We start from the raw sequence: 8,774 nt of genomic DNA, 5'->3' as shown, positions 1-8,774 counted from the left end.
TTTCATTATTGCTTTGTGGTAAAACACAACCTCATTGTCTGTGTGTTGCAGGAGCTTTGCTCCAATCTGAGACGTCACATTCTGACTTGTACAAAGCCAGCTTTGGGTGTTAAAAAAAAAGAAGCCCAGGATAAGATGAAGGAGGCAGTAACCCAGGGGAGGTGAGTGTCTTTCTGTGTGTGTGTGTGCTTTTCTGCATCCCTGAGTGTCTGTATATTTGTATGTACAGCTGTGGCTTGAAAGAGAAAAATGGGGGGGAAAGATGTATCAGGAGGGAGGCATGGGCTGTGCCCCACAGCGTTTGGCACAAAGGACCGATTCCTATTATGCATGCTGGTGGTATCCGAGGGAGATAAGGCTCGGTCCTTGGAGATAAGGTCAGGTCCTGCTAATGAAACACATGCTAAAGGTTTGCACGGAAGCCTCCCCTCTCAACCACTCATTTCTGTTTTGAGGCGTTTCATTCCTTCTCTCATATTACTTCATTATCTGCCCCCTCTCCTGTCTTTGCATTTATATGAACAGACTGACAGGGACCATTTCACCATATCAGATCGCTCACCTGCAGCCACAACCTTCAACATTTGCATGACTGACAGTTAAAACCGTCCAAGGACATATAAAAGTGATACCAAGTTAATTAGGACTGATATTGTGAAATATTGCAGCAGTGCCAGGAAGCTACCCAGCTGGACCAGAGCTGCTTCTTTGTTTATATCCCCACGGTTTGAGTGTAGCTGGGAGGCATGGCAAGTGGAATTCACTCAGGTGATGGTTTGAGCGGCTGCAGAGAGGCGCTCTCTCTCTCTCCTCCCCACCGACTCTCCCAGCTCGCTCTGGCATTAAAGCAGCCCGGCTCAGTACCAGACGACAGCATGACAGCTGTTTCCTATGACTAGAGGAAAAAAAAAACCCACATTGATTCACTTCCTCGGTTGGCCTCATTTGGGAAGAGATGGAGTGTGGCCAGAACACTCTCTCCACTGGCGCCGAGACATGGACAGTAGAAAAAGGTCATTGGCTGAAATGAGAATGGAAGTGAAGAGCGGCTTTACACAATCACTATTTCTGCTCTTTAAACCGATTCAGTGTGGTGACTGAACTTTAATGCTTTTTGAAAGAGCAGTATATTAATGTTGTATTCCAAAAAAAAGAAATATTGTGAGAGATTGTGTATATATATAACACGTCTGATGTAACACGTCTGTTCACTCGCCCAGTGGTGTTTGAAGGATGGATAGAAAGAGCAAGGTGGAGCAGAGAAGCCTAGAATTAAAAAGAGGAAGGTTCTGGAAGCAGACGCAACAAAATGTGTTAAGATTGACAACGTTTTCATTAAAACCAGCTCAAGGTGAGAAACAACCAATGAGGACAATGGAACAGGTATGATGTTTAACTTTGCCTCCAAACCACTGTTCAATTTAATTATCAAGACAATGAATTATGTGGCAAATAACATGAAATTATACAATTTGAATAATAGTATGATGCATACTGGCTCCTCAGAAACCAGATCCAGCAGCTCCAAGGATCATTCACATGATCATATTTAGCACAGTGAAGAGGAGGATGGAGACCTGCTCCATGTGAGAAATGTCCTGAGATTCTAGGTGATTCAGCTCTACACCAATGAAACTGACCTGAACTGAACAGAAGGTTTTGTAAAAAGGAGAGATTTGTGCTGAGAATGAAGAAAATGTTTAAAAAGAGATTTGGTGTGAGGAGCAGAGCCGGTGGTGACGAGGGGATTGATCCCGTCACTGTGGAAGGAAGAGCTGAGCTCTTGTGACAGTGTGTGAACAATCAACTGTACATTTGATTAAAAACGAAAGAAAGTTGAGGCGTTCCTGCTCATGAGCACTGAGGAAGGAATCCTCATGTCTGTGGACGATGATCTGGTCATAAACAAAGTGGCAGAGACCAGGGCGCCGCTCAGGCTTTATTCATGTTCCCTAGTTAGCATGTCTCTTTGAAAAACACATGATAGTGGTGGAAGAAAGTTCATTTTTTAATCCTAAATTTTAACTTTCATATAGTTCATATTCAAGTGAAAAAAATATTAACTAAATAAGACAGAATAACATGGAATGTATGAAGCAATCAGCCTCTGAAGCTTGGTTGCTGGGATGTGGATATTATATGTGATAGGCTTCAGTGGTAAGTGCACCCATTTCCATGTTATTGTCCTTTAGAAGCTCGGAAAAAACATTTTTATCATAAGAGCAAGTGGATCCAGGGCCTCATAAGCAGCCTCATAACCACCAAGTGTTTCAGGCAGTAATGGCCTGTCCTTGTATCCAGACATTAGCATTTATCCTGCTGTCTCTCGTATTGATTCATCAAGTGAAATCTCATGCTGACAGCCACCTTGCCTTTGTGATTGCTGTGAAAGCTCTCTAACAGCCTGAGTACCGCACGTACGACCAGTTCAATATCTAAATGCAATCTCATAGTTAATACAAGTTGTGCAGCGAGCCTGCAATAGATGCCGGAGATAGTTTATTTTCATTTCGATAGTAATCTGTTTTCTTAGGCCGTACAGTTTGTGAGCTGCGAAAGCAGGAAAAAGGGAAGCGAACAGAGAAATTTCTCGATAAATGGTTTATCATGTCATGCTGTTTAAATCAGCAGTGTAACGGAGTTCCCGTGGACAATCGATATTTCTCCCATGCTACATCAGACATCGATCGCCTCCTTCGAGATTTAATTAGTTCCTGAATATGCTCAGAGTAACATGAATGTTGTGGTATGGGTATCGAACACTGGGATGATCTATACCGCAGTCGTCCGGGGATCAATTATGAATGTTGTAATTTGCTATTGATGTAATTGATGCATTTGTCCAATTATGCTGGAGACGGTCGTCAGCCCTTTTCACCGTGCAGCTCAATGAGCATCACATCAGCGGGGCGTCCTGGGGAGGAGCGACACGCTGTCGGAGGTCCGACGCTGTGGGCTCACCTCCCGTTCACCCCCCCGATCAGCAAGGTGCTGCAGAGGAAAGGAGGATGCTCATTGCTTCACCTTTAATATTTTACACATTCCACTAATCCTCGCATACAACCTGTGGGTGGTATATTGCACGCCTTAAATACATCCTTCTTCACGTTTATAATTGCTTTTTGGTTTTTTTTTAAATCGTGTTTTTTTTTTGCATTGTGAAATCTTATTGTAACGAACAGGAAGCTCGTTCTTTTATTTTGATGCACTCGCAGCACTTTATTCAGCACTTTAAAATGTTGATCAGCGCTTTAAGAAGCACAGCAGTTTAAGATAAAGATACTTGCACATATATAAATGGATTTGCACACAATTGTTGTTTTAACTTGTTTATTGAATCTTCTGTTGCCTATAGGTCACCAGTGGAGAAACAACACTACAATGAATGGAGCAATGTGCAATATGTGTATTTAAGATTACCTGGTTCTTTTAGTTGTTGTGTGCTGTGACTGTTTGAAGATGTGGGACCTTCTCTTGTGTTCAGGCCGGTGTCCCAGTAAAAGATTCCCCCTGAGATGGACAAGAAGGTTCCGGGCTGAACCAAGAGGAGGAGCAAGTGGGGGTGTTGCACATAGTTTTAGCAGGATTTAGAATTGAGTTTATTATTTAGGTGTTTGGTTTTAGATGTATTTGTTAATAGGAGTTTTCTTTCATTAAGTTATAGTCATGGTTTTGGTTTGGAGGATTTTAACTTAGTTTTTAGACACTAATGTTAATTTTTATTACCTATGGAGTTTGTAATGGTTTCACCCAATTGAGGGAAGTGTATTTAAGGCGCCGTTTAACATCATTCACTGTTCTGATGCTGGAGAAGCCACACTCCACGATCCGCCCATGCACTTTTAGCACTTTGTATGTTTTTTGGTTGTGCGTTTGTAAGAATATAAAAAGGAAAGGCGTGGACCAGCCACAATGCTGACGCCCTCGCTTATTTTACTCACGGCTCAAACCGCTCTTTAGCCATTCTGGGGCCAAATCAAAGATCCGGGGCCTAACACTTATCAATGAGCTTGTTGATACAACTATACAAATCTCTGACTGGGAGTAATCACTCTAATAATCATGTTTGAGGTCTTTCAATGCACTTCGGAAATTAAATAAATTAAACCTGGTGATTTTGCCCTCAATGTTCATGCCTACATGCCTTCTAAAATATTTGGCTGTTTGTTGAATATTGTGACATTTTCATTATCAGTGTTAACTGTCGTGAGGGTTTTCATTTAATTCGATGGGAAATTTCCCACTGCTGCACTACAGAAGGGACTCATTAATAAATTCATATTTGTTCTTTTGATTTCCATTCATAAATTACAATACAAGCACAAAAACATTTAAGTAATGGGGAAAAATCAGAGTGTGTTGCTTCAATTTCCCATAATCACAAACCATTCATTCATTTGCTTTTAGAAAGCATAAAACATATTATAAGTTTTTGAAATTATCACTCCAAAAACTCCTGTTAAATGTTGTTACTTGTTTTCTTGTCTCAGAAATGATTGCGTCAATATCTACTGACATAACTTTAACACTTTATTTGGTTTTACAAATAAGTCAAGAGACTAAAAACCTCACACACCATATTGAGCACCACGATTCCACAATCAGGGTAAATGTGGGAAGTTTGTCTCGCGGCTGATTTCCAGATGGGAAATATCTGTTCCAACAGCAGGAGCAAGAGGATCAGGGACGACTGAAGTCCATCTTACTACAGCGAACAATCTTTAATAATTGGATGTGTTGCAGAAATCAAATGGAAATGGGCTTTCCTCCGCTCCTAAGACTCGTTTTTACAGTTCCTATGTCAGCGTATTGGACTACTATTATGTACTAACATTAGACACGTAGGTACAAAGTCAAGTGAGTTTTGTCCTCAGGAAACATTAAAACATAATAAATTCAACTCCTATCATCTTTCACTAAGTTTCTAATGAATTCATTAACTGTAGAAAATCCCATTCTAAACATCACAAACATGCAGCCATGTTGTTTTCCTGCAGTGTTCATCTGCTTGTTACATATTGTGCCTCCATCCCTGTGTTTACAGCTTCAACTAAACAAAGAAGGAGTTTAACGTACTGCTGTAATGATACTTATTCATCTTAGTAAATCATTGCCACATCAATGATTGCCGCTGGATAAATACTTTTTGATGGATAAGTTACACATATTCATCATAAAGTTAAATAACGATGAATGTGAAGTTAAAATTTTTTGTGAAAAACTGGAAACGGCTTTGGTTGAACAGTGACTCAGGCTCTCAAACATCTGGAGGCACATCTTGTAAAAATGCCCCATGTCTTTAGCAATTTCCAAACCATTTTTCTCGCCAACCTTGACAGAAATTGTGTTTTATATAAAATCTTCTTTGCCCTCTTGATATTTTCCCCATAATTTCCTGAAACGGCTCTCTCACAGAGTCTTGCTGTTCTTACAGCGTCTGAGGAGCTTCAAAGCCTCTGAGTGCACATCCACAGATTCATTACACCTGAGCATCTGTATTTCCAAACTTTTATGTTATTCATGCCTTTTTCTTCTCAAGATGACTTCGACTCTGGTGAGATTTGCGGCTGAAAATGGTGTCCCCGTCATTTGGCTGTCTTGGCCGCGGTTTGAAAGGGATGGTTATCTTTTCCCATGTATTTACGACCGTGTGGGGGTATATTGTACATCTCCTTTTGAAATGCTATCATCTGAAACAGTAGCTTCCAAAGAGCTCCGGGCCAACTCGAGGCCTTCTTGCTGAGGCGGGAATACTGAAGCACTGTAACCCTGAACATAATGGGGAAAAACATTCAATCAAACTGACTTGTTGGCTTGAGACAAAGCGTCTGCGAGAGGTGACCAATGGGGCTCAAAGTGTGTGGAGGTGGGGGCTGTTTCCCCACCCAGAGTGCCACTGCTGCACACTAAACTCACAATTTCCATTTATCCTGCAGATACACGCAGTCTTTGTAAAGCTTGCTTATTAAATGAATCAATCCGAATTGAAAGAAAACAAAAAAAGGCTGTTTCTTCTGTGTGGGCAGTCATAGAGCGTGTTGCTCTAATGAGCAATGCATCCCTTGTCAACATGATGGATAAAAAAAAAATCTCGCTAAAATATTAACACAATTTGAATTTGAATTTAGTTGAACAGCCACCAGAGGAATGTAAAATACATTGCAGATTTACAAGTTTAATTACATCCAGTGAAACGCCTCCCCCAGCACTGCCAGTCGGCCGGGCGCTTGCTGTTCTCCCACAGCTAATTAAACCACACTGTGGGGAAAACAATGCAAAATTACTCACAAATTGAAGGGAAGCAAGTGACTAAATCAAATGGAATATGGCACGTCAACTTCAGGCACCTTTATTATCTGCTCACTGCTCACGTTAATCAAGTCAAGCAAATGCAGCCTCTTGAAAACACAAACAGAACTGTACTCTCAAGGATTTAAGTTAACTTAAGTTTTTTTTTTTTTTTCAGTATGACCGTAGCGGAAAGTTAATTAGTATTTAAATTTGTGAAGTTCACAACTCAACTCAATTAGCCTGAGTTGTTCCTGCTGCTGCAAAAAATCTGGAGTTCTTGCGTCTTCTGTAAAACATCTTGCCAGGCTTTTCGGTGCATGATCTAATTATTCAATTTTCTCGTGAACATTATATTCCTTTTGATGAAGCACATCTGTCAGTCTCATATGGACAGCTGCTTGCGACACAATAAAAGGCTCATTATGCTCCAGGTACATCTGCACGGCCGTGGCGAGCTGCAGCGCGGTGCTGCAGAGCTGCAGGTCGCTTTGAGGCACGTCCTGTTTGATAGACTTAAAATATACATTGACGCTTCTCTGTTGAACAGTGTGATCATCAAAGTTTTGACTCTTTCTTTGTTGTTTTTTCCTTTTTTAACAACTTTTTAACCAAAGTCCAGAAGAAGACTGACGCCTTCAGGTCTCGCTCCAGTGTTAAAAGTTCATAAAGTTTCTCATCTGTGGATTATTCTTTCGCTATAACACAATCTCATTATAGACAAAAAAAAGGTCAAGTTTATATGAAGAAAAAAAAAAAAGTGAATCCTTTGTAATTGATTTATTGAATCTCTCTGATATCAGACATGTGACACTGGTTGCCTTTGTCCGTGTGTGTGTGTGTGTGTGTGTGTGTGTGTGTGTGTGTGTGTGTGTGTGTGTGTGTGTGTGTGTGTGTGTGTGTGTGTGTGTGTGTGTGTGTGTGTGTGTGTGTGTGTGTGTGTGAATTATAATAAGACCTACACCTACAGTTACTATATTTCGATTTGATGCTCCTGCTGCAGGTTTAAAAGGGCAGAATGAAGCAGTCCAGTGGATGTGGATGTCTATATAAAGATGTAACTGTCATTTTAAAGTCTGAAGAGGTTTCTTACAGCCGCATTCAACTGAAAGTGACGACTTAATTTGCAAAATGGGAAGGGTGTTAGAGGTAAGAACTAGCACGTGGGTCAACAGTGCCAGTTTACTTTAATTTTAAAAGACAGTTTGTATTGGGGGTTTTTCTGGTCCTCTGGTTAAGCAAAAGGAATTTTAATTTTGACACATTTAGAGCATGAAAGAATTAATTATATAGTGAAATTATTGTATATGCTTTATTTAAAAAAAATTGTTTTACATAACATCAATTGGTATTTTAATAAATTAATGACATTTATTTAGTTATGTAATGGTGTATTAATTTATTTACATATTTAATCATCCATACCCTATTACCACAGGTGTACTTTGTGTGTGTGGGAGCATTTGGTGATCTCTGCCTGAAATACGCAGTCATTTACTTCCTCAGATAAAACTAGAATCAGAGGTTGACCGAGGAATGAGTGGACGTCGTCATAGTTTACCCCTGAATTGTGAAGTCGTTGACTGATCCTGCTGATCACATGGGATTCATCATCAAACCACAGTCCGGCTGAAGCTTCCAAATGGAGTCTTCAAGTGAGATTCACTGATTGGCCTGATCAGGTAGACAAACTCTGCCCAGACAAACACTCGTCTGCCAATTTTTTGTTTGCAGGCCTTCAGCGAATTGTAAACACATCATTTACAGTGGATGAGTCCGGGTGTGTTATGTTCCCACAAACGCTTCCTCTGACGGTAATGGCTCAGAAATTTCACTCCCATTATCTCTGGATTGATCACGTTGGACTTACTCCTGCCTGAGAAAGACTGCTGTTGAGAATCCGTCTTTCTTAAGCCTCCCCTCTTGCGGAGTTGCACTTTCTGCTTCAGACTGGTGCCTATGGCGGGGAGTGCTTGGCGGGCTGGCGTCCACACAAAGCCCCCAACAGAGTCTTTGATGTTTGCCTCAGTGGATCAAAGATGTTGGAGCGCCGACTTGCCAGGTGCACGGCTCTTTCATCTCGTACTTAACGCTTCTGCTGCTTCCCATTCTCTGCAAAGGGACAGAACAATGCATTCCATTCAAGCTCACTCTATAATTCACACCAGAAAAACTCACTCCATTTCAGCGGGTTCTTTTCAGCTCGATGGGATTTTGGCTGTGTTGTGTAGAAAGTGCGGCAGCATTGGCTTTGCTTATCATTCAGTCTCCAGATCTGAGCAACATCTTAATCCTGTGGCCTCACACAAAAAGAAAAGAAAGACGGGTTTCTTAAGACTCATAAATGTTTGATTATCTGTCGCTGCCTTTGATTGCTTACGCTTTTCTCCAGCAGCATGAGTAAATGTTGGACTTGCTTTGTAGCTTGAACCCATCAGAGAGAACTGTAACACACACTGACTGTCACTTCTTTCTTCCTCTGCTAA

Source organism: Blennius ocellaris (genome assembly GCF_963422515.1).
Source record: "Blennius ocellaris genome assembly, chromosome: 2".
NCBI classification, from domain to species: domain Eukaryota; kingdom Metazoa; phylum Chordata; class Actinopteri; order Blenniiformes; family Blenniidae; genus Blennius; species Blennius ocellaris.
Note: the sequence above shows the minus strand (reverse complement) of the source record.